The sequence below is a fragment of the Triturus cristatus genome, chromosome 10 (genome assembly GCF_964204655.1).
Source record: "Triturus cristatus chromosome 10, aTriCri1.1, whole genome shotgun sequence".
NCBI lineage: Eukaryota > Metazoa > Chordata > Amphibia > Caudata > Salamandridae > Triturus > Triturus cristatus.
In genome coordinates this window covers 854,381,925-854,406,760 of record NC_140593.1, presented here as the reverse complement: position 1 = coordinate 854,406,760, position 24,836 = coordinate 854,381,925, and the positions used below count along the sequence as shown (strand labels likewise).

The 24,836-nt window shown below is 47.1% G+C and overlaps 18 non-coding genes across 18 annotated transcripts; all 18 read left to right on the top strand.

Annotated features, from left to right (window-relative positions):
- The first annotated feature begins 211 nt into the window (after positions 1 to 211).
- TRNAP-CGG (transfer RNA proline (anticodon CGG)) lies at positions 212 to 283 on the top strand. The gene has a single exon. It is a non-coding gene; the product is annotated as a tRNA-Pro (tRNA).
- Positions 284 to 668: 385 nt separating this feature from the next.
- On the top strand, positions 669 to 741 carry TRNAV-UAC (transfer RNA valine (anticodon UAC)). Its single transcript has one exon. It is a non-coding gene; the product is annotated as a tRNA-Val (tRNA).
- Positions 742 to 1,640: 899 nt separating this feature from the next.
- Positions 1,641 to 1,713, top strand: TRNAV-AAC (transfer RNA valine (anticodon AAC)). Its single transcript has one exon. It is a non-coding gene; the product is annotated as a tRNA-Val (tRNA).
- A 1,335-nt stretch (positions 1,714 to 3,048) lies between these two features.
- TRNAP-CGG (transfer RNA proline (anticodon CGG)) lies at positions 3,049 to 3,120 on the top strand. Its single transcript has one exon. It is a non-coding gene; the product is annotated as a tRNA-Pro (tRNA).
- Positions 3,121 to 4,464: 1,344 nt separating this feature from the next.
- Positions 4,465 to 4,537, top strand: TRNAV-AAC (transfer RNA valine (anticodon AAC)). Its single transcript has one exon. It is a non-coding gene; the product is annotated as a tRNA-Val (tRNA).
- Positions 4,538 to 6,332: 1,795 nt separating this feature from the next.
- Positions 6,333 to 6,405, top strand: TRNAV-UAC (transfer RNA valine (anticodon UAC)). The gene has a single exon. It is a non-coding gene; the product is annotated as a tRNA-Val (tRNA).
- Positions 6,406 to 8,714: 2,309 nt separating this feature from the next.
- Positions 8,715 to 8,786, top strand: TRNAP-CGG (transfer RNA proline (anticodon CGG)). Its single transcript has one exon. It is a non-coding gene; the product is annotated as a tRNA-Pro (tRNA).
- Positions 8,787 to 9,685: 899 nt separating this feature from the next.
- Positions 9,686 to 9,757, top strand: TRNAP-AGG (transfer RNA proline (anticodon AGG)). Its single transcript has one exon. It is a non-coding gene; the product is annotated as a tRNA-Pro (tRNA).
- Positions 9,758 to 10,143: 386 nt separating this feature from the next.
- On the top strand, positions 10,144 to 10,216 carry TRNAV-AAC (transfer RNA valine (anticodon AAC)). Its single transcript has one exon. It is a non-coding gene; the product is annotated as a tRNA-Val (tRNA).
- Positions 10,217 to 12,515: 2,299 nt separating this feature from the next.
- Positions 12,516 to 12,587, top strand: TRNAP-AGG (transfer RNA proline (anticodon AGG)). The gene has a single exon. It is a non-coding gene; the product is annotated as a tRNA-Pro (tRNA).
- Positions 12,588 to 14,831: 2,244 nt separating this feature from the next.
- TRNAV-UAC (transfer RNA valine (anticodon UAC)) lies at positions 14,832 to 14,904 on the top strand. Its single transcript has one exon. It is a non-coding gene; the product is annotated as a tRNA-Val (tRNA).
- A 441-nt stretch (positions 14,905 to 15,345) lies between these two features.
- On the top strand, positions 15,346 to 15,417 carry TRNAP-AGG (transfer RNA proline (anticodon AGG)). The gene has a single exon. It is a non-coding gene; the product is annotated as a tRNA-Pro (tRNA).
- A 386-nt stretch (positions 15,418 to 15,803) lies between these two features.
- Positions 15,804 to 15,876, top strand: TRNAV-AAC (transfer RNA valine (anticodon AAC)). The gene has a single exon. It is a non-coding gene; the product is annotated as a tRNA-Val (tRNA).
- A 1,794-nt stretch (positions 15,877 to 17,670) lies between these two features.
- Positions 17,671 to 17,743, top strand: TRNAV-UAC (transfer RNA valine (anticodon UAC)). The gene has a single exon. It is a non-coding gene; the product is annotated as a tRNA-Val (tRNA).
- A 2,309-nt stretch (positions 17,744 to 20,052) lies between these two features.
- TRNAP-CGG (transfer RNA proline (anticodon CGG)) lies at positions 20,053 to 20,124 on the top strand. The gene has a single exon. It is a non-coding gene; the product is annotated as a tRNA-Pro (tRNA).
- Positions 20,125 to 20,509: 385 nt separating this feature from the next.
- Positions 20,510 to 20,582, top strand: TRNAV-UAC (transfer RNA valine (anticodon UAC)). Its single transcript has one exon. It is a non-coding gene; the product is annotated as a tRNA-Val (tRNA).
- Positions 20,583 to 21,481: 899 nt separating this feature from the next.
- On the top strand, positions 21,482 to 21,554 carry TRNAV-AAC (transfer RNA valine (anticodon AAC)). The gene has a single exon. It is a non-coding gene; the product is annotated as a tRNA-Val (tRNA).
- Positions 21,555 to 23,348: 1,794 nt separating this feature from the next.
- On the top strand, positions 23,349 to 23,421 carry TRNAV-UAC (transfer RNA valine (anticodon UAC)). The gene has a single exon. It is a non-coding gene; the product is annotated as a tRNA-Val (tRNA).
- The last annotated feature ends 1,415 nt before the right edge of the window (positions 23,422 to 24,836 follow it).

Genomic DNA, 24,836 nt, shown 5'->3' with positions numbered 1-24,836 from the left:
AGAAAGTGCCTGCAGTTCTCATCAGCGTCTTTTTTCTGTTCTCTGGCAGCTATGATATCGACTGATCCCTTCCTTGCAAGAGTGAAAAAAACAACACCTTGAGAGAAAACATGACTTTGTGTGGTTCACATAGAGAGAGAGCAGCCAAATAGCCCTGCTTTGTTTCTGAAAGACGCATCAGAAATTGCATAAAATGCCGACTGGGGAATCAGGCTCGTTGGTCTAGGGGTATGATTCTCGCTTCGGGTGCGAGAGGTCCCGGGTTCAAATCCCGGACGAGCCCATGCTGTGAAATTATTTTTAGGCTGCTTATTATATAGGGCCATTTCTTCTTTTCAATGCTATAAGACGCCGTGTATGGTGAGAAAGTTCCTTTCCCTCTACGCTATTTCCCACTTTTGGCGTATAGAATTTCAGTGCCGGACTTCTTTGCAACTGCTTTTCTGGGGTGGACCATCAGTGTAGGAAAATTAAATGCAAAGTGTTTTTCTAGTGTGGTTTCAGGTATGGTTTTAAAATCGCCTTTTGGAATAAAAGTGGTCCTCGTTCCTTTCTTCCAAAGAAAGAGATCGGGTAAGGAGGGTCCAACTTTGAGCTTCATGGACATTGGCCCTTGGTCTGTGCATTTCAGCCCACTACATGCCAAGAAGATTCCTGCAAGCGTGTCTGTTTCTGTAGTGTAGCGGTTATCACGTTCGCTTTACACGCGAAAGGTCCCTGGTTCGAGACCGGGCAGAAACAGCAGCTTTCTGTTTTTCACACAGTTTGCATTTACTCTCTCAACTTATAGGAAAGCTGAGATAATGGAAGCTGTCTATCCCTCACCAGCGTGATGTACTGTGCTCCAGGGGCATCAGTGACAGTTCAAAAAGAGAAGTGACGATAGTTTGCGCTATTCGTTTGCACGTCCTTGTGTACTGAAGGTTGGGCCTACTTCATGAAAGCAAGGCATGAGAGCAGAAATGGTTTTATTGACCTCACCGAGAGCATACACCTAGAACAAACAAAATGTCTGAAGGATAGAGGCATTTTCATTTCTTGTTCGATGACGGCCATGGAAAAGACAGCAACCATATTGCAGAAGAGAGCAGCATGTGCAGTTGCTTGCTTTGGGTGAAGCATTCACTAACTCGCTGCCAATAACCCCCGGAGCCGGTGCGAAAGGCGACTCTAGTGTGCCTCGGCTCGTAGGTCTAGGGGTATGATTCACGCTTAGGGTGCGAGAGGTCCTGGGTTCAAATCCCGGACGAGCCCTTTTTCAGAGGAAAACATACAAATCCTACTCAAAACTCACAATGCCTGACTATTTCTCATTACACTCGCCGCATTGTTGCACAAAATATTTTGAACCTCATAAGAAACATGGATCACCATGCTTTTTCTGCCTTCATGCTTAGTCTGTGTGTGTCCCAGGTGATGCTTTCCCAAGCTGTACTTGCTGGCATTTAGGCATCAGATATTTGTCTGTCGATGCCTGCATAAGTCAATTTTTAATACGTCTAATTGCAAGCATGTTGGCTGATATCTCTGCAGTTTTCACACTTGCTCCTCGCTTTCTGAGTGGCTGCTGATACAGCAGAATAGAAGTAGAGAGAATCCTTGAGAGGAACCTTGCTCTAACAGTAAAACACTGCAAGTGAGTTTCTGTAGTGTAGTGGTCATCACGTTCGCCTAACACGCGAAAGGTCCCTGGTTCGAGACCGGGCAGAAACACTGTGCATGTGCTGCTTTTATGTGCACCCTCTAAAACCTTATTATCTCAATGCAAGCTTAAGAAGAGGCGGTCCTTAAACCCAGCGAGCCGTGGGAAACTTCCTTTACTTTTGCAAGACGAAACAAAGTAATCCGCATCCATCAGTGGTCGCTCTTGTGCCTAGCTTTTTTTTGTCATGCCATGTTGTATTGTGGGGTCTTTACACTTGTGACATTGCTGTGAATGTTGTAAGTGCAAACATTGGCAGGTGCAGTCAGAAGAGTCAGATCTGTGCACACCCATGGCTGTCAGGATGGCCGAGTGGTCTAAGGCGCCAGACTCAAGAGAGCTTGATCTTCAGTGCAATTGAGACTTCTGGTCTCCTCATGGAGGCATGGGTTCAAATCCCACTTCTGACAGGTTTCTTTTACACCCTTAAATAGTCCTATTTTTTGCAGTGCATTCCCCACACACCACAATCTTTGCACGGACCTGTAACATATGACGAGAAATCCACCAACGATCAGGCTGGGCCCTCAATCACAATTCCATGTATTCCTGGAAGGGATACCTCAGGCACACCTTCCGTTAAATTTGCACTCCATCACACAAACTGCCGTGCTGGTTTCTCATTAAGCAGTTGATCCCATCTTTGTTGTGAGGCTCTCCTGCCACCTTTTGGGCGGAGAAGGCACTGTCCCTGCAACAACACAGGCAGACATGTTCAACAGGGCTTCCTGGTTATGTGGGAGGAGCAGATTGTCATTGGTCCCCCCTTGCGAATTTTAATTTACATAAGGAAGACAGAGAGGTAGCTGGGAGTTGGCAGTACACACGGACATTGAACTCTATCTTGTGATTTGCAGCCAATTCTAGATTGAGGCAGGAGGAAAGGAGGTGACTTGCCCAAAAATGGCCATCCTGGGAATTCAGCCACCCTGGGGCTCCCAGGTTAGTGTTTCAGTCCTGCGAGCCACTCATATAAATCTCGCCTGATCGAGCCTGATCGAGCGCTGAGTGAGCGTGTTTGAATCCAAGAATCAAATGCCTCTGTCTTAGGAGCAAGAATTGGCAGGCCCTCACTTGCATCTGGGGTGGAAGTCTATGGGGCAAGTGTCCAGGACTTGCAGAGGAGTACAAGTGCCAGAAAGTGCCTGCAGTTCTCATCAGCGTCTTTTTCTGTTCTCTGGCAGCTAGGATATCGACTGATCCCTTCCTTGCAAGAGTGAAAAAAACAACACCTTGAGAGAAAACATGACTTTGTGTGGTTCACATAGAGAGAGAGCAGCCAAATAACCCTGCTTTGTTTCTGAAAGACGCATCAGAAATTGCATAAAATGCCGACTGGGGAATCAGGCTCGTTGGTCTAGGGGTATGATTCTCGCTTCGGATGCGAGAGGTCCCGGGTTCAAATCCCGGACGAGCCCATGCTGTAGAATTATTTTTAGGCTGCTTATTATATAGGGCCATTTCTTCTTTTCAATGCTATAAGACGCCGTGTATGGTGAGAAAGTTCCTTTCCCTCTACGCTATTTCCCACTTTTGGCGTATAGAATTTCAGTGCCGGACTTCTTTGCAACTGCTTTTCTGGGGTGGACCATCAGTGTAGGAAAATTAAATGCAAAGTGTTTTTCTAGTGTGGTTTCAGGTATGGTTTTAAAATCGCCTTTTGGAATAAAAGTGGTCCTCGTTCCTTTCTTCCAAAGAAAGAGATCGGGTAAGGAGGGTCCAACTTTGAGCTTCATGGACATTGGCCCTTGGTCTATGCATTCCAGCCCACTACATGCCAAGAAGATTCCTGCAAGTGTGTCTGTTTCTGTAGTGTAGTGGTTATCAAGTTTGCTTTACACGCGAAAGGTCCCTGGTTCGAGACCGGGCAGAAACAGCAGCTTTCTGTTTTTCACACAGTTTGCATTTACTCTCTCAACTTATAGGAAAGCTGAGATAATGGAAGCTGTCTATCCCTCACCAGCGTGATGTACTGTGCTCAAGGGGCATCAGTGACAGCTCAAAAAGAGAAGTGACGATAGTTTGCGCTATTCTTTTGCACGTCCTTGTGTACTGAAGGTTGGGCCTACTTCATGAAAGCAAGGCATGAGAGCAGAAATGGTTTTATTGACCTCACCGAGAGCATACACCTAGAACAAACAAAATGTCTGAAGGATAGAGGCATTTTCCTTTCTTGTTCGATGACGGCCATGGAAAAGACAGCAACCATATTGCAGAAGAGAGCAGCATGTGCAGTTGCTTGCTTTGGGTGAAGCATTCACTAACTCGCTGCCAATAACCCCCGGAGCCGGTGCAAAAGGCCACTCTTGTGTGCCTCGGCTCGTTGGTCTAGGGTTATGATTCTCGCTTAGGGTGCGAGAGATCCCGGACAAGCCCTTTTTCAGAGGTAAACATACGAATCCTACTCAAAACTCACAATGCCTGACTATTTCTCATTACACTCGCCGCATTGTTGCACAAAATATTTTGAACCTCATAAGAAACATGGATCACCATGCTTTTTCTGCCTTCATGCTTAGTCTGTGTGTGTCCCAGGTGATGCTTTCCCAAGCTGTACTTGCTGGCATTTAGGCATCAGATATTTGTCTGTCGATGCCTGCATAAGTCAATTTTTAACACGTCTAATTGCAAGCATGTTGGCTGATATCTCTGCAGTTTTCACACTTGCTCCTCGCTTTCTGAGTGGCTGCTGATACAGCAGAATAGAAGTAGAGAGAATCCTTGAGAGGAACCTTGCTCTAACAGTAAAACACAGCAAGTGAGTTTCTGTAGTGTAGTGGTCATCACGTTCGCCTAACATGCGAAAGGTCCCCGGTTCGAGACCGGGCAGAAACACTGTGCATGAGCTGCTTTTATGTGCACCCTCTAAAACCTTATTATCTCAATGCAAGCTTAAGAAGAGGCGGTCCTTGAACCCAGCGAGCCGTGGGAAACTTCCTTTACTTTTGCAAGACGAAACAAAGTAATCCGCATCCATCAGTGGTCGCTCTTGTGCCTAGCTTTTTTTTTGTCATGACATGTTGTATTGTGGGGTCTTTACACTTGTGACATTGCCGTGAACGTTGTAAGTGCAAACATTGGCAGGTGCAGTCAGAAGAGTCAGATCTGTGCACACCCAGGGCTGTCAGGATGGCCGAGTGGTCTAAGGCACCAGACTCAAGAGAGCTTGATCTTCAGTGCAAGTGAGACTTCTGGTCTCCTCATGGAGGTGTGGGTTCAAATCCCACTTCTGACAGGTTTCTTTTACACCCTTAAATCGTCCTGTTTTTTGCAGTGCATTCCCCACACACCACAATCTTTGCACTGACCTGTAACATATGACGAGAAATCCACCAACGATCAGGCTGGGCCCTCAATCACAATTCCATGTATTCCTGGAAGGGACACCTCAGGCACACCTTCTGTTAAATTTGCACTCCATCACACAAACTGCCGTGCTGGTTTCTCATTAAGCAGTTGATCCCATTCTTTGTTGTGAGGCTCTCCTGCCACCTTTTGGACGGAGAAGGCACTGTCCCTGCAACAATACAGGCAGACATGTTCAACAGGGCTTCCTGGTTATGTGGGAGGAGCAGATTGTCATTGGTCCCCCCTTGCGAATTTTAATTTACATAAGGAAGACAGAGAGGTAGCTGGGAGTAGGCAGTACCCACGGACATTGAACTCTATCTTGTGATTTGCAGCCAATTCTAGATTGAGGCAGGAGGAAAGGAGGTGACTTGCCCAAAAATGGCCATCCTGGGAATTCAGCCACCCTGGGGCTCCCAGGTTAGTGTTTCAGTCCTGCGAGCCACTCATATAAATCTCGCCTGATCGAGCCTGATCGAGTGCTGAGTGAGCGTGTTTGAATCCAAGAATCAAATGCCTCTGTCTTAGGAGCAAGAATTGGCAGGCCCTCCCTTGCATCTGGGGTGGAAGTCTATGGGGCAAGCGTCCAGGACTTGCAGAGGAGTACAAGTGCCAGAAAGTGCCTGCAGTTCTCATCAGCGCCTTTTTTCTGCTCTCTGGCAGCTAGGATATCGACTGATCCCTTCCTTGCAAGAGTGAAAAAAACAACACCTTGAGAGAAAACATGACTTTATGTGGTTCACATAGAGAGAGAGCAGCCAAATAGCCCTGCTCTGTTTCTGAAAGACGCATCAGAAATTGCATAAAATGCCGACTGGGGAATCAGGCTCGTTGGTTAAGGGGTATGATTCTCGCTTCGGGTGCGAGAGGTCCCGGGTTCAAATCCCGGACGAGCCCATGCTGTGGAATTATTTTTAGGCTGCTTATTATATAGGGCCATTTCTTCTTTTCAATGCTATAAGACGCCGTGTATGGTGAGAAAGTTCCTTTCCCTCTACGCTATTTCCCACTTTTGGCTTATAGAATTTCAGTGCCGGACTTCTTTGCAACTGCTTTTCTGGGATGGACCATCAGTGTAGGAAAATTAAATGCAAAGTGTTTTTCTAGTGTGGTTTCAGGTATGGTTTTAAAATCGCCTTTTGGAATAAAAGTGGTCCTCGTTCCTTTCTTCCAAAGAAAGAGATCGGGTAAGGAGGGTCCAACTTTGAGCTTCATGGACATTGGCCCTTGGTCTGTGCATTCCAGCCCACTACATGCCAAGAAGATTCCTGCAAGCGTGTCTGTTTCTGTAGTGTAGTGGTTATCACGTTCGCTTTACACGCGAAAGGTCCCTGGTTCGAGACCGGGCAGAAACAGCAGCTTTCTGTTTTTCACACAGTTTGCATTTACTCTCTCAACTTATAGGAAAGCTGAGATAATGGAAGCTGTCTATCCCTCACCAGCGTGACGTACTGTGCTCCAGGGGCATCAGTGACAGCTCAAAAAGAGAAGTGACGATAGTTTGCGCTATTCTTTTGCACGTCCTTGTGTACTGAAGGTTGGGCCTACTTCATGAAAGCAAGGCATGAGAGCAGAAATGGTTTTATTGACCTCACCGAGAGCATACACCTAGAACAAACAAAATGTCTGAAGGATAGAGGCATATTCCTTTCTTGTTCGATGACGGCCATGGAAAAGACAGCAACCATATTGCAGAAGAGAGCAGCATGTGCAGTTGCTTGCTTTGGGTGAAGCATTCACTAACTCGCTGCCAATGACCCCCGGAGCCGGTGCGAAAGGCCACTCTTGTGTGCCTCGGCTTGTTGCTCTAGGGGTATGATTCTCGCTTAGGGTGCGAGAGGTCCCGGGTTCAAATCCCGGACGAGCCCTTTTTCAGAGGTAAACATACGAATCCTACTCAAAACTCACAATGCCTGACTATTTCTCATTACACTCGCCGCATTGTTGCACAAAATATTTTGAACCTCATAAGAAACATGGATCACCATGCTTTTTCTGCCTTCATGCTTAGTCTGTGTGTGTCCCAGGTGATGCTTTCCCAAGCTGTACTTGCTGGCATTTAGGCATCAGATATTTGTCTGTCGATGCCAGCATAAGTCAATTTTTAACACGTCTAATTGCAAGCATGTTGGCTGATATCTCTGCAGTTTTCACACTTGCTCCTCGCTTTCTGAGTGGCTGCTGATACAGCAGAATAGAAGTAGAGAGAATCCTTGAGAGGAACCTTGCTCTAACAGTAAAACACAGCAAGTGAGTTTCTGTAGTGTAGTGGTCATCACGTTCGCCTAACACGCGAAAAGTCCCTGGTTCGAGACCGGGCAGAAACACTGTGCATGAGCTGCTTTTATGTGCACCCTCTAAAACCTTATTATCTCAATGCAAGCTTAAGAAGAGGCGGTCTTTGAACCCAGCGAGCCGTGGGAAACTTCCTTTACTTTTGCAAGACGAAACAAAGTAATCCGCATCCATCAGTGGTCGCTCTTGTGCCTAGCTTTTTTTTTGTCATGCCATGTTGTATTGTGGGGTCTTTACACTTGTGACATTGCTGTGAACGTTGTAAGTGCAAACATTGGCAGGTGCAGTCAGAAGAGTCAGATCTGTGCACACCCAGGGCTGTCAGGATGGCCGAGTGGTCTAAGGCGCCAGACTCAAGAGAGCTTGATCTTCAGTGCAACTGAGACTTCTGGTCTCTTCATGGAGGCGTGGGTTCAAATCCCACTTCTGACAGGTTTCTTTTACACCCTTAAATCGTCCTGTTTTTTGCAGTGCATTCCCCACACACCACAATCTTTGCACGGACCTGTAACATATGACGAGAAATCCACCAACGATCAGGCTGGGCCCTCAATCACAATTCCATGTATTCCTGGAAGGGACACCTCAGGCACACCTTCCGTTAAATTTGCACTCCATCACACAAACTGCCGTGCTGGTTTCTCATTAAGCAGTTGATCCCATCTTTGTTGTGAGGCTCTCCTGCCACCTTTTGGGCGGAGAAGGCACTGTCCCTGCAACAACACAGGCAGACATGTTCAACAGGGCTTCCTGGTTATGTGGGAGGAGCAGATTGTCATTGGTCCCCCCTTGCGAATTTTAATTTACATAAGGAAGACAGAGAGGTAGCTGGGAGTAGGCAGTACACACGGACATTGAACTCTATCTTGTGATTTGCAGCCAATTCTAGATTGAGGCAGGAGGAAAGGAGGTGACTTGCCCAAAAATGGCCATCCTGGGAATTCAGCCACCCTGGGGCTCCCAGGTTAGTGTTTCAGTCCTGCGAGCCACTCATATAAATCTCGCCTGATCGAGCCTGATCGAGCGCTGAGTGAGCGTGTCTGAATCCAAGAATCAAATGCCTCTGTCTTAGGAGCAAGAATTGGCAGGCCCTCCCTTGCATCTGGGGTGGAAGTCTATGGGGCAAGTGTCCAGGACTTGCAGAGGAGTACAAGTGCCAGAAAGTGCCTGCAGTTCTCATCAGCGCCTTTTTTCTGCTCTCTGGCAGCTAGGATATCGACTGATCCCTTCCTTGCAAGAGTGAAAAAAACAACACCTTGAGAGAAAACATGACTTTGTGTGGTTCACATAGAGAGAGAGCAGCCAAATAGCCCTGCTTTGTTTCTGAAAGACGCATCAGAAATTGCTTAAAATGCCAACTGGGGAATCAGGCTCGTTGGTCAAGGGGTATGATTCTCGCTTCGGGTGCGAGAGGTCCCGGGTTCAAATCCCGGACGAGCCCATGCTGTGGAATTATTTTTAGGCTGCTTATTATATAGTGCCATTTCTTCTTTTCAATGCTATAAGACGCCGTGTATGGTGAGAAAGTTCCTTTCCCTCTACGCTATTTCCCACTTTTGGCGTATAGAATTTCAGTGCCGGACTTCTTTGCAACTGCTTTTCTGGGGTGGACCATCAGTGTAGGAAAATTAAATGCAAAGTGTTTTTCTAGTGTGGTTTCAGGTATGGTTTTAAAATCGCCTTTTGGAATAAAAGTGGTCCTCGTTCCTTTCTTCCAAAGAAAGAGATCGGGTAAGGAGGGTCCAACTTTGAGCTTCATGGACATTGGCCCTTGGTCTGTGCATTCCAGCCCACTACATGCCAAGAAGATTCCTGCAAGCGTGTCTGTTTCTGTAGTGTAGTGGTTATCACGTTCGCTTTACACGCAAAAAGTCCCTGGTTCGAGACCGGGCAGAAACAGCAGCTTTCTGTTTTTCACACAGTTTGCATTTACTCTCTCAACTTATAGGAAAGCTGAGATAATGGAAGCTGTCTATCCCTCACCAGCGTGACGTACTGTGCTCCAGGGGCATCAGTGACAGCTCAAAAAGAGAAGTGACGATAGTTTGCGCTATTCTTTTGCACGTCCTTGTGTACTGAAGGTTGGGCCTACTTCATGAAAGCAAGGCATGAGAGCAGAAATGGTTTTATTGACCTCACCGAGAGCATACACCTAGAACAAACAAAATGTCTGAAGGATAGAGGCATTTTCATTTCTTGTTCGATGACGGCCATGGAAAAGACAGCAACCATATTGCAGAAGAGAGCAGCATGTGCAGTTGCTTGCTTTGGGTGAAGCATTCACTAACTCGCTGCCAATAACCCCCGGAGCCGGTGCGAAAGGCCACTCTTGTGTGCCTCGGCTTGTTGGTCTAGGGGTATGATTCTCGCTTAGGGTGCGAGAGGTCCCGGGTTCAAATCCCGGACGAGCCCTTTTTCAGAGGTAAACATACGAATCCTACTCAAAACTCACAATGCCTGACTATTTCTCATTACACTCGCCGCATTGTTGCACAAAATATTTTGAACCTCATAAGAAACATGGATCACCATGCTTTTTCTGCCTTCATGCTTAGTCTGTGTGTGTCCCAGGTGATGCTTTCCCAAGCTGTACTTGCTGGCATTTAGGCATCAGATATTTGTCTGTCGATGCCTGCATAAGTCAATTTTTAACACGTCTAATTGCAAGCATGTTGGCTGATATCTCTGCAGTTTTCACACTTGCTCCTCGCTTTCTGAGTGGCTGCTGATACAGCAGAATAGAAGTAGAGAGAATCCTTGAGAGGAACCTTGCTCTAACAGTAAAACACAGCAAGTGAGTTTCTGTAGTGTAGTGGTCATCACGTTCGCCTAACAGGCGAAAGGTCCCCGGTTCGAGACCGGGCAGAAACACTGTGCACGAGCTGCTTTTATGTGCACCCTCTAAAACCTTATTATCTCAATGCAAGCTTAAGAAGAGGCGGTCCTTGAACCCAGCGAGCCGTGGGAAACTTCCTTTACTTTTGCAAGACGAAACAAAGTAATCCGCATCCATCAGTGGTCGCTCTTGTGCCTAGCTTTTTTTTTGTCATGCCATGTTGTATTGTGGGGTCTTTACACTTGTGACATTGCTGTGAACGTTGTAAGTGCAAACATTGGCAGGTGCAGTCAGATCTGTGCACACCCAGGGCTGTCAGGATGGCCGAGTGGTCTAAGGTGCCAGTCTCAAGAGAGCTTGATCTTCAGTGAAACTGAGACTTCTGGTCTCCTCATGGAGGCGTGGGTTCAAATCCCACTTCTGACAGGTTTCTTTTACACCCTTAAATCGTCCTGTTTTTTGCAGTGCATTCCCCACACACCACAATCTTTGCACGGACCTGTAACATATGACGAGAAATCCACCAACGATCAGGCTGGGCCCTCAATCACAATTCCATGTATTCCTGGAAGGGACACCTCAGGCACACCTTCCGTTAAATTTGCACTCCATCACACAAACTGCCGTGCTGGTTTCTCATTAAGCAGTTGATCCCATCTTTGTTGTGAGGCTCTCCTGCCACCTTTTGGGCGGAGAAGGCACTGTCCCTGCAACAACACAGGCAGACATGTTCAACAGGGCTTCCTGGTTATGTGGGAGGAGCAGATTGTCATTGGTCCCCCCTTGCGAATTTTAATTTACATAAGGAAGACAGAGAGGTAGCTGGGAGTAGGCAGTACACACGGACATTGAACTCTATCTTGTGATTTGCAGCCAATTCTAGATTGAGGCAGGAGGAAAGGAGGTGACTTGCCCATAAATGGCCATCCTGGGAATTCAGCCACCCTGGGGCTCCCAGGTTAGTGTTTCAGTCCTGCGAGCCACTCATATAAATCTCGCCTGATCGAGCCTGATCGAGCGCTGAGTGAGCGTGTTTGACTCCAAGAATCAAATGCCTCTGTCTTAGGAGCAAGAATTGGCAGGCCCTCCCTTGCATCTGGGGTGGAAGTCTATGGGGCAAGTGTCCAGGACTTGCAGAGGAGTACAAGTGCCAGAAAGTGCCTGCAGTTCTCATCAGCGCCTTTTTTCTGCTCTCTGGCAGCTAGGATATCGACTGATCCCTTCCTTGCAAGAGTGAAAAAAACAACACCTTGAGAGAAAACATGACTTTATGTGGTTCACATAGAGAGAGAGCAGCCAAATAGCCCTGCTTTGTTTCTGAAAGACGCATCAGAAATTGCTTAAAATGCCGACTGGGGAATCAGGCTTGTTGGTCAAGGGGTATGATTCTCGCTTCGGGTGCGAGAGGTCCCGGGTTTAAATCCCGGACGAGCCCATGCTGTGGAATTATTTTTAGGCTGCTTATTATATAGTGCCATTTCTTCTTTTCAATGCTATAAGACGCCGTGTATGGTGAGAAAGTTCCTTTCCCTCTATGCTATTTCCCACTTTTGGCGTATAGAATTTCAGTGCCGGACTTCTTTGCAACTGCTTTTCTGGGGTGGACCATCAGTGTAGGAAAATTAAATGCAAAGTGTTTTTCTAGTGTGGTTTCAGGTATGGTTTTAAAATCGCCTTTTGGAATAAAAGTGGTCCTCGTTCCTTTCTTCCAAAGAAAGAGATCGGGTAAGGAGGGTCCAACTTTGAGCTTCATGGACATTGGCCCTTGGTCTGTGCATTCCAGCCCACTACATGCCAAGAAGATTCCTGCAAGCGTGTCTGTTTCTGTAGTGTAGTGGTTATCACGTTCGCTTTACACGCAAAAAGTCCCTGGTTCGAGACCGGGCAGAAACAGCAGCTTTCTGTTTTTCACACAGTTTGCATTTACTCTCTCAACTTATAGGAAAGCTGAGATAATGGAAGCTGTCTCTCCCTCACCAGCGTGACGTACTGTGCTCCAGGGGCATCAGTGACAGCTCAAAAAGAGAAGTGACGATAGTTTGCGCTATTCTTTTGCACGTCCTTGTGTACTGAAGGTTGGGCCTACTTCATGAAAGCAAGGCATGAGAGCAGAAATGGTTTTATTGACCTCACCGAGAGCATACACCTAGAACAAACAAAATGTCTGAAGGATAGAGGCATTTTCATTTCTTGTTCGATGACGGCCATGGAAAAGACAGCAACCATATTGCAGAAGAGAGCAGCATGTGCAGTTGCTTGCTTTGGGTGAAGCATTCACTAACTCGCTGCCAATAACCCCCGGAGCCGGTGCGAAAGGCCACTCTTGTGTGCCTCGGCTTGTTGGTCTAGGGGTATGATTCTCGCTTAGGGTGCGAGAGGTCCCGGGTTCAAATCCCGGACGAGCCCTTTTTCAGAGGTAAACATACGAATCCTACTCAAAACTCACAATGCCTGACTATTTCTCATTACACTCGCCGCATTGTTGCACAAAATATTTTGAACCTCATAAGAAACATGGATCACCATGCTTTTTCTGCCTTCATGCATAGTCTGTGTGTGTCCCAGGTGATGCTTTCCCAAGCTGTACTTGCTGGCATTTAGGCATCAGATATTTGTCTGTCGATGCCTGCATAAGTCAATTTTTAACACGTCTAATTGCAAGCATGTTGGCTGATATCTCTGCAGTTTTCACACTTGCTCCTCGCTTTCTGAGTGGCTGCTGATACAGCAGAATAGAAGTAGAGAGAATCCTTGAGAGGAACCTTGCTCTAACAGTAAAACACAGCAAGTGAGTTTCTGTAGTGTAGTGGTCATCACGTTCGCCTAACAGGCGAAAGGTCCCTGGTTCGAGACCGGGCAGAAACACTGTGCACGAGCTGCTTTTATGTGCACCCTCTAAAACCTTATTATCTCAATGCAAGCTTAAGAAGAGGCGGTCCTTGAACCCAGCGAGCCGTGGGAAACTTCCTTTACTTTTGCAAGACGAAACAAAGTAATCCGCATCCATCAGTGGTCGCTCTTGTGCCTAGCTTTTTTTTTGTCATGCCATGTTGTATTGTGGGGTCTTTACACTTGTGACATTGCTGTGAACGTTGTAAGTGCAAACATTGGCAGGTGCAGTCAGATCTGTGCACACCCAGGGCTGTCAGGATGGCCGAGTGGTCTAAGGTGCCAGTCTCAAGAGAGCTTGATCTTCAGTGAAACTGAGACTTCTGGTCTCCTCATGGAGGCGTGGGTTCAAATCCCACTTCTGACAGGTTTCTTTTACACCCTTAAATCGTCCTGTTTTTTGCAGTGCATTCCCCACACACCACAATCTTTGCACGGACCTGTAACATATGACGAGAAATCCACCAACGATCAGGCTGGGCCCTCAATCACAATTCCATGTATTCCTGGAAGGGACACCTCAGGCACACCTTCCGTTAAATTTGCACTCCATCACACAAACTGCCGTGCTGGTTTCTCATTAAGCAGTTGATCCCATCTTTGTTGTGAGGCTCTCCTGCCACCTTTTGGGCGGAGAAGGCACTGTCCCTGCAACAACACAGGCAGACATGTTCAACAGGGCTTCCTGGTTATGTGGGAGGAGCAGATTGTCATTGGTCCCCCCTTGCGAATTTTAATTTACATAAGGAAGACAGAGAGGTAGCTGGGAGTAGGCAGTACACACGGACATTGAACTCTATCTTGTGATTTGCAGCCAATTCTAGATTGAGGCAGGAGGAAAGGAGGTGACTTGCCCATAAATGGCCATCCTGGGAATTCAGCCACCCTGGGGCTCCCAGGTTAGTGTTTCAGTCCTGCGAGCCACTCATATAAATCTCGCCTGATCGAGCCTGATCGAGCGCTGAGTGAGCGTGTTTGAATCCAAGAATCAAATGCCTCTGTCTTAGGAGCAAGAATTGGCAGGCCCTCCCTTGCATCTGGGGTGGAAGTCTATGGGGCAAGTGTCCAGGACTTGCAGAGGAGTACAAGTGCCAGAAAGTGCCTGCAGTTCTCATCAGCGCCTTTTTTCTGCTCTCTGGCAGCTAGGATATCGACTGATCCCTTCCTTGCAAGAGTGAAAAAAACAACACCTTGAGAGAAAACATGACTTTGTGTGGTTCACATAGAGAGAGAGCAGCCAAATAGCCCTGCTTTGTTTCTGAAAGACGCATCAGAAATTGCTTAAAATGCCAACTGGGGAATCAGGCTCGTTGGTCAATGGGTATGATTCTCGCTTCGGGTGCGAGAGATCCCGGGTTCAAATCCCGGACGAGCCCATGCTGTGGAATTATTTTTAGGCTGCCTATTATATAGGGCCATTTCTTCTTTTCAATGCTATAAGACGCCGTGTATGGTGAGAAAGTTCCTTTCCCTCTACGCTATTTCCCACTTTTGGCGTATAGAATTTCAGTGCCGGACTTCTTTGCAACTGCTTTTCTGGGGTGGACCATCAGTGTAGGAAAATTAAATGCAAAGTGTTTTTCTAGTGTGGTTTCAGGTATGGTTTTAAAATCGCCTTTTGGAATAAAAGTGGTCCTCGTTCCTTTCTTCCAAAGAAAGAGATCGGGTAAGGAGGGTCCAACTTTGAGCTTCATGGACATTGGCCGTTGGTCTGTGCATTCCAGCCCACTACATGCCAAGAAGATTCCTGCAAGCCTGTCTGTTTCTGTAGTGTAGTGGTTATCACGTTCGCTTTACACGCGAAAGGTCCCTGGTTCGAGACCGGGCAGAAACAGCAGCTTTCTGTTTTTCACACAGTTTGCATTCACTCTCTCAACTTATAGGAAAGCTGAGATAATGGAAGCTGTCTATCCCTCACCAGCGTGACGTACTGTGCTCCAGGGGCATCAGTGACAGCTCAAAAAGAGAAGTGACGATAGTTTGCGCTATTCTTTTGCACGTCCTTGTGTACTGAAGGTTGGGCCTACTTCATGAAAGCAAGGCATGAGAGCAGAAATGGTTTTATTGACCTCACCGAGAGCATACACCTAGAACAAACAAAATGTCTGAAGGATAGAGGCATTTTCATTTCTTGTTCGATGACGGCCATGGAAAAGACAGCAACCATATTGCAGAAGAGAGCAGCATGTGCAGTTGCTTGCTTTGGGTGAAGCATTCACTAACTCGCTGCCAATAACCCCCGGAGCCGGTGCGAAAGGCCAGTCTTGTGTGCCTCGGCTTGTTGGTCTAGGGGTATGATTCTCGCTTAGGGTGCGAGAGGTCCCGGGTTCAAATCCCGGACGAGCCCTTTTTCAGAGGTAAACATACGAATCCTACTCAAAACTCACAATGCCTGACTATTTCTCATTACACTCGCCGCATTGTTGCACCAAATATTTTGAACCTCATAAGAAACATGGATCACCATGCTTTTTCTGCCTTCATGCTTAGTCTGTGTGTGTCCCAGGTGATGCTTTCCCAAGCTGTACTTGCTGGCATTTAGGCATCAGATATTTGTCTGTCGATGCCTGCATAAGTCAATTTTTAACACGTCTAATTGCAAGCATGTTGGCTGATATCTCTGCAGTTTTCACACTTGCTCCTCGCTTTCTGAGTGGCTGCTGATACAGCAGAATAGAAGTAGAGAGAATCCTTGAGAGGAACCTTGCTCTAACAGTAAAACACTGCAAGTGAGTTTCTGTAGTGTAGTGGTCATCACGTTCGCCTAACACGCGAAAGGTCCCCGGTTCGAGACCGGGCAGAAACACTGTGCATGAGCTGCTTTTATGTGCACCCTCTAAAACCTTATTATCTCAATGCAAGCTTAAGAAGAGGCGGTCCTTGAACCCAGCGAGCCGTGGGAAACTTCCTTTACTTTTGCAAGACGAAACAAAGTAATCCGCATCCATCAGTGGTCGCTCTTGTGCCTAGCTTTTTTTTTGTCATGCCATGTTGTATTGTGGGGTCTTTACACTTGTGACATTGCTGTGAACGTTGTAAGTGCAAACATTGGCAGGTGCAGTCAGAAGAGTCAGATCTGTGCACACCCAGGGCTGTCAGGATGGCCGAGTGGTCTAAGGTGCCAGTCTCAAGAGAGCTTGATCTTCAGTGCAACTGAGACTTCTGGTCTCCTCATGGAGGCGTGGGTTCAAATCCCACTTCTGACAGGTTTCTTTTACACCCTTAAATCGTCCTGTTTTTTGCAGTGCATTCCCCACACACCACAATCTTTGCACGGACCTGTAACATATGACGAGAAATCCACCAACGATCAGGCTGGGCCCTCAATCACAATTCCATGTATTCCTGGAAGGGACACCTCAGGCACACCTTCAGTTAAATTTGCACTCCATCACACAAACTGCCGTGCTGGTTTCTCATTAAGCAGTTGATCCCATCTTTGTTGTGAGGCTCTCCTGCCACCTTTTGGGCGGAGAAGGCACTGTCCCTGCAACAACACAGGCAGACATGTTCAACAGGGCTTCCTGGTTATGTGGGAGGAGCAGATTGTCATTGGTCCCCCCTTGCGAATTTTAATTTACATAAGGAAGACAGAGAGGTAGCTGGGAGTAGGCAGTACACACGGACATTGAACTCTATCTTGTGATTTGCAGCCAATTCTAGATTGAGGCAGGAGGAAAGGAGGTGACTTGCCCAAAAATGGCCATCCTGGGAATTCAGCCACCCTGGGGCTCCCAGGTTAGTGTTTCAGTCCTGCGAGCCACTCATATAAATCTCGCCTGATCGAGCCTGATCGAGCGCTGAGTGAGCGTGTTTGAATCCAAGAATCAAATGCCTCTGTCTTAGGAGCAAGAATTGGCAGGCCCTCCCTTGCATCTGGGGTGGAAGTCTATGGGGCAAGTGTCCAGGACTTGCAGAGGAGTACAAGTGCCAGAAAGTGCCTGCAGTTCTCATCAGCGCCTTTTTTCTGCTCTCTGGCAGCTAGGATATCGACTGATCCCTTCCTTGCAAGAGTGAAAAAAACAACACCTTGAGAGAAAACATGACTTTGTGTGGTTCACATAGAGAGAGAGCAGCCAAATAGCCCTGCTTTGTTTCTGAAAGACGCATCAGAAATTGCTTAAAATGCCGACTGGGGAATCAGGCTTGTTGGTCAAGGGGTATGATTCTCGCTTCGGGGGCGAGAGGTCCCGGGTTCAAATCCCGGACGAGCCCATGCTGTGGAATTATTTTTAGGCTGCTTATTATATAGGGCCATTTCTTCTTTTCAATGCTATAAGACGCCGTGTATGGTGAGAAAGTTCCTTTCCCTCTACGCTATTTCCCACTTTTGGCGTATAGAATTTCAGTGCCGGACTTCTTTGCAACTGCTTTTCTGGGGTGGACCATCAGTGTAGGAAAATTAAATGCAAAGTGTTTTTCTAGTGTGGTTTCAGGTATGGTTTTAAAATCGCCTTTTGGAATAAAAGTGGTCCTCGTTCCTTTCTTCCAAAGAAAGAGATCGGGTAAGGAGGGTCCAACTTTGAGCTTCATGGACATTGGCCCTTGGTCTGTGCATTCCAGCCCACTACATGCCAAGAAGATTCCTGCAAGCGTGTCTGTTTCTGTAGTGTAGTGGTTATCACGTTCGCTTTACACGCAAAAGGTCCCTGGTTCGAGACCGGGCAGAAACAGCAGCTTTCTGTTTTTCACACAGTTTGCATTTACTCTCTCAACTTATAGGAAAGCTGAGATAATGGAAGCTGTCTATCCCTCACCAGCGTGACGTACTGTGCTCCAGGGGCATCAGTGACAGCTCAAAAAGAGAAGTGATGATAGTTTGCGCTATTCTTTTGCACGTCCTTGTGTACTGAAGGTTGGGCCTACTTCATGAAAGCAAGGCATGAGAGCAGAAATGGTTTTATTGACCTCACCGAGAGCATACACCTAGAACAAACAAAATGTCTGAAGGATAGAGGCATTTTCATTTCTTGTTCGATGACGGCCATGGAAAAGACAGCAACCATATTGCAGAAGAGAGCAGCATGTGCAGTTGCTTGCTTTGGGTGAAGCATTCACTAACTCGCTGCCAATAACCCCCGGAGCCGGTGCGAAAGGCCACTCTTGTGTGCCTCGGCTTGTTGGTCTAGGGGTATGATTCTCGCATAGGGTGCAAGAGGTCCCGGGTTCAAATCCCAGAAGAGCCCTTTTTCAGAGGTAAACATACGAATCCTACTCAAAACTCACAATGCCTGACTATTTCTCATTACACTCGCCGCATTGTTGCACAAAATATTTTGAACCTCATAAGAAACATGGATCACCATGCTTTTTCTGCCTTCATGCTTAGTCTGTGTGTGTCCCAGGTGATGCTTTCCCAAGCTGTACTTGCTGGCATTTAGGCATCAGATATTTGTCTGTCGATGCCTGCATAAGTCAATTTTTAACACGTCTAATTGCAAGCATGTTGGCTGATATCTCTGCAGTTTTCACACTTGCTCCTCGCTTTCTGAGTGGCTGCTGATACAGCAGAATAGAAGTAGAGAGAATCCTTGAGAGGAACCTTGCTCTAACAGTAAAACACAGCAAGTGAATTTCTGTAGTGTAGTGGTCATCACGTTCGCCTAACACGCGAAAGGTCCCCGGTTCGAGACCGGGCAGAAACACTGTGCATGAGCTGCTTTTATGTGCACCCTCTAAAACCTTATTATCTCAATGCAAGCTTAAGAAGAGGCGGTCCTTGAACCCAGCGAGCCGTGGGAAACTTCCTTTACTTTTGCAAGACGAAACAAAGTAATCCGCATCCATCAGTGGTCGCTCTTGTGCCTAGATTTTTTTTTGTCATGCCATGTTGTATTGTGGGGTCTTTACACTTGTGACATTGCTGTGAACGTTGTAAGTGCAAACATTGGCAGGTGCAGTCAGAAGAGTCAGATCTGTGCACACCCAGGGCTGTCAGTATGGCCGAGTGGTCTAAGGCGCCAGACTCAAGAGAGCTTGATCTTCAATGCAACTGAGACTTCTGGTCTCCTCATGGAGGCGTGGGTTCAAATCCCACTTCTGACAGGTTTCTTTTACACCCTTAAATCGTCCTGTTTTTTGCAGTGCATTCCCCACACACCACAATCTTTGCACGGACCTGTAACATATGACGAGAAATCCACCAACGATCAGGCTGGGCCCTCAATCACAATTCCATGTATTCCTGGAAGGGACACCTCAGGCACACCTTCCGTTAAATTTGCACTCCATCACACAAACTGCCGTGCTGGTTTCTCATTAAGCAGTTGATCCCATCTTTGTTGTGAGGCTCTCCTGCCACCTTTTGGGCGGAGAAGGCACTGTCCCTGCAACAACACAGGCAGACATGTTCAACAGGGCTTCCTGGTTATGTGGGAGGAGCAGATTGTCATTGGTCCCCCCTTGCGAATTTTAATTTACATAAGGAAGACAGAGAGGTAGCTGGGAGTAGGCAGTACACACGGACATTGAACTCTATCTTGTGATTTGCAGCCAATTCTAGATTGAGGCAGGAGGAAAGGAGGTGACTTGCCCAAAAATGGCCATCCTGGGAATTCAGCCACCCTGGGGCTCCCAGGTTAGTGTTTCAGTCCTGCGAGCCACTCATATAAATATCGCCTGATCGAGCCTGATCGAGCGCTGAGTGAGCGTGTTTGAATCCAAGAATCAAATGCCTCTGTCTTAGGAGCAAGAATTGGCAGGCCCTCCCTTGCATCTGGGGAGGAAGTCTATGGGGCAAGTGTCCAGGACTTGCAGAGGAGTACAAGTGCCAGAAAGTGCCTGCAGTTCTCATCAGCGCCTTTTTTCTGCTCTCTGGCAGCTAGGATATCAACTGATCCCTTCCTTGCAAGAGTGAAAAAAACAACACCTTGAGAGAAAACATGACTTTGTGTGGTTCACATAGAGAGAGAGCAGCCAAATAGCCCTGCTTTGTTTCTGAAAGACGCATCAGAAATTGCTTAAAATGCCAACTGGGGAATCAGGCTCGTTGGTCAAGGGGTATGATTCTCGCTTCGGGTGCGAGAGGTCCCGGGTTCAAATCCCGGACGAGCCCATGCTGTGGAATTATTTTTAGGCTGCCTATTATATAGGGCCATTTCTTCTTTTCAATGCTATAAGACGCCGTGTATGGTGAGAAAGTTCCTTTCCCTCTACGCTATTTCCCACTTTTGGCGTATAGAATTTCAGTGCCGGACTTCTTTGGAACTGCTTTTCTGGGGTGGACCATCAGTGTAGGAAAATTAAATGCAAAGTGTTTTTCTAGTGTGGTTTCAGGTATGGTTTTAAAATTGCCTTTTGGAATAAAAGTGGTCCTCGTTCCTTTCTTCCAAAGAAAGAGATCGGGTAAGGAGGGTCCAACTTTGAGCTTCATGGACATTGGCCGTTGGTCTGTGCATTCCAGCCCACTACATGCCAAGAAGATTCCTGCAAGCGTGTCTGTTTCTGTAGTGTAGTGGTTATCACGTTCGCTTTACACGCGAAAGGTCCCTGGTTCGAGACCGGGCAGAAACAGCAGCTTTCTGTTTTTCACACAGTTTACATTCACTCTCTCAACTTATAGGAAAGCTGAGATAATGGAAGCTGTCTATCCCTCACCAGCGTGACGTACTGTGCTCCAGGGGCATCAGTGACAGCTCAAAAAGAGAAGTGACGATAGTTTGCGCTATTCTTTTGCACGTCCTTGTGTACTGAAGGTTGGGCCTACTTCATGAAAGCAAGGCATGAGAGCAGAAATGGTTTTATTGACCTCACCGAGAGCATACACCTAGAACAAACAAAATGTCTGAAGGATAGAGGCATTTTCATTTCTTGTTCGATGACGGCCATGGAAAAGACAGCAACCCTATTGCAGAAGAGAGCAGCATGTGCAGTTGCTTGCTTTGGGTGAAGCATTCACTAACTCGCTGCCAATAACCCCCGGAGCCGGTGCGAAAGGCCACTCTTGTGTGCCTCGGCTTGTTGGTCTAGGGGTATGATTCTCGTTTAGGGTGCGAGAGGTCCCGGGTTCAAATCCCGGACGAGCCCTTTTTCAGAGGTAAACATACGAATCCTACTCAAAACTCACAATGCCTGACTATTTCTCATTACACTCGCCGCATTGTTGCACCAAATATTTGGAACCTCATAAGAAACATGGATCACCTTGCTTTTTCTGCCTTCATGCTTAGTCTGTGTGTGTCCCAGGTGATGCTTTCCCAAGCTGTACTTGCTGGCATTTAGGCATCAGATATTTGTCTGTCGATGCCTGCATAAGTCAATTTTTAACACGTCTAATTGCAAGCATGTTGGCTGATATCTCTGCAGTTTTCACACTTGCTCCTCGCTTTCTGAGTGGCTGCTGATACAGCAGAATAGAAGTAGAGAGAATCCTTGAGAGGAACCTTGCTCTAACAGTAAAACACAGCAAGTGAGTTTCTGTAGTGTAGTGGTCATCACGTTCGCCTAACACGCGAAAGGTCCCTGGTTCGAGTCCGGGCAGAAACACTGTGCATGAGCTGCTTTTATGTGCACCCTCTAAAACCTTATTATCTCAATGCAAGCTTAAGAAGAGGCGGTCCTTGAACCCAGCAAGCCGTGGGAAACTTCCTTTACTTTTGCAAGACGAAACAAAGTAATCCGCATCCATCAGTGGTCGCTCTTGTGCCTAGCTTTTTTTTTGTCATGCCATGTTGTATTGTGGGGTCTTTACACTTGTGACATTGCTGTGAACGTTGTAAGTGCAAACATTGGCAGGTGCAGTCAGAAGAGTCAGATCTGTGCACACCCAGGGCTGTCAGGATGGCCGAGTGGTCTAAGGTGCCAGTCTCAAGAGAGCTTGATCTTCAGTGCAACTGAGACTTCTGGTCTCCTCATGGAGGCGTGGGTTCAAATCCCACTTCTGACAGGTTTCTTTTACACCCTTAAATCGTCCTGTTTTTTGCAGTGCATTCCCCACACACCACAATCTTTGCACGGACCTGTAACATATGACGAGAAATCCACCAACGATCAGGCTGGGCCCTCAATCACAATTCCATGTATTCCTGGAAGGGACACCTCAGGCACACCTTCCGTTAAATTTGCACTCCATCACACAAACTGCCGTGCTGGTTTCTCATTAAGCAGTTGATCCCATCTTTGTTGTGAGGCTCTCCTGCCACCTTTTGGGCGGAGAAGGCACTGTCCCTGCAACAACACAGGCAGACATGTTCAACAGGGCTTCCTGGTTATGTGGGAGGAGCAGATTGTCATTGGTCCCCCCTTGCGAATTTTAATTTACATAAGGAAGACAGAGAGGTAGCTGGGAGTAGGCAGTACACACGGACATTGAACTCTATCTTGTGATTTGCAGCCAATTCTAGATTGAGGCAGGAGGAAAGGAGGTGACTTGCCCAAAAATGGCCATCCTGGGAATTCAGCCACCCTGGGGCTCCCAGGTTAGTGTTTCAGTCCTGCGAGCCACTCATATAAATCTCGCCTGATCGAGCCTGATCGAGTGCTGAGTGAGCGTGTTTGAATCCAAGAATCAAATGCCTCTGTCTTAGGAGCAAGAATTGGCAGGCCCTCCCTTGCATCTGGGGTGGAAGTCTATGGGGCAAGTGTCCAGGACTTGCAGAGGAGTACAAGTGCCAGAAAGTGCCTGCAGTTCTCATCAGCGCCTTTTTTCTGCTCTCTGGCAGCTAGGATATCGACTGATCCCTTCCTTGCAAGAGTGAAAAAAACAACACCTTGAGAGAAAACATGACTTTGTGTGGTTCACATAGAGAGAGTGCAGCCAAATAGCCCTGCTTTGTTTCTGAAAGACGCATCAGAAATTGCTTAAAATGCCGACTGGGGAATCAGGCTCGTTGGTCTAGGGGTATGATTCTCGCTTCGGGTGCGAGAGGTCCATGGTTCAAATCCCGGACGAGCCCATGCTGTGGAATTATTTTTAGGCTGCTTATTATATAGGGCCATTTCTTCTTTTCAATGCTATAAGACGCCGTGTATGGTGAGAAAGTTCCTTTCCCTCTACGCTATTTCCCACTTTTGACGTATAGAATTTCAGTGCCGGACTTCTTTGCAACTGCTTTTCTGGGGTGGACCATCAGTGTAGGAAAATTAAATGCAAAGTGTTTTTCTAGTATGGTTTCAGGTATGGTTTTAAAATCGCCTTTTGGAATAAAAGTGGTCCTCGTTCCTTTCTTCCAAAGAAAGAGATCGGGTAAGGAGGGTCCAACTTTGAGCTTCATGGACATTGGCCCTTGGTCTGTGCATTCCAGCCCACTACATGCCAAGAAGATTCCTGCAAGCGTGTCTGTTTCTGTAGTGTAGTGGTTATCACGTTTGCTTTACACGCGAAAGGTCCCTGGTTCGAGACCGGGCAGAAACAGCAGCTTTCTGTTTTTCACACAGTTTGCATTTACTCTCTCAACTTATAGGAAAGCTGAGATAATGGAAGCTGTCTATCCCTCACCAGCGTGACGTACTGTGCTCCAGGGCCATCAGTGACAGCTCAAAAAGAGAAGTGACGATAGTTTGCGCTATTCTTTTGCACGTCCTTGTGTACTGAAGGTTGGGCCTACTTCATGAAAGCAAGGCATGAGAGCAGAAATGGTTTTATTGACCTCACCGAGAGCATACACCTAGAACAAACAAAATGTCTGAAGGATAGAGGCATTTTCATTTCTTGTTCGATGACGGCCATGGAAAAGACAGCAACCATATTGCAGAAGAGAGCAACATGTGCAGTTGCTTGCTTTGGGTGAAGCATTCACTAACTCGCTGCCAATAACCCCCGGAGCCGGTGCGAAAGGCGACTCTTGTGTGCCTCGGCTCGTTGGTCTAGGGGTATGATTCACGCTTAGGGTGCGAGAGGTCCCGGGTTCAAATCCCGGACGAGCCCTTTTTCAGAGGAAAACATACGAATCCTACTCAAAACTCACAATGCCTGACTATTTCTCATTACACTCGCCGCATTGTTGCACAAAATATTTTGAACCTCATAAGAAACATGGATCACCATGCTTTTTCTGCCTTCATGCTTAGTCTGTGTGTGTCCCAGGTGATGCTTTCCCAAGCTGTACTTGCTGGCATTTAGGCATCAGATATTTGTCTGTCGATGCCTGCATAAGTCAATTTTTAATACGTCTAATTGCAAGCATGTTGGCTGATATCTCTGCAGTTTTCACACTTGCTCCTCGCTTTCTGAGTAGCTGCTGATACAGCAGAATAGAAGTAGAGAGAATGCTTGAGAGGAACCTTGCTCTAACAGTAAAACACAGCAAGTGAGTTTCTGTAGTGTAGTGGTCATCACGTTCGCCTAACACGTGAAAGGTCCCAGGTTCGAGACCGGGCAGAAACACTGTGCATGAGCTGCTTTTATGTGCACCCTCTAAAACCTTATTATCTCAATGCAAGCTTAAGAAGCGGTCCTTGAACCCAGCGAGCCGTGGGAAACTTCCTTTACTTTTGCAAGACGAAACAAAGTAATCCGCATCCATCAGTGGTCGCTCTTGTGCCTAGCTTTTTTTTTGTCATGCCATGTTGTATTGTGGGGTCTTTACACTTGTGACATTGCCGTGAACGTTGTAAGTGCAAACATTGGCAGGTGCAGTCAGAAGAGTCAGATCTGTGCACACCCAGGGCTGTCAGGATGGCCGAGTGGTCTAAGGCGCCAGACTCAAGAGAGCTTGATCTTCAGTGCAACTGAGACTTCTGGTCTCCTCACGGAGGCGTGGGTTCAAATCCCACTTCTGGCAGGTTTCTTTTACACCCTTAAATCGTCCTGTTTTTTGCAGTGCATTC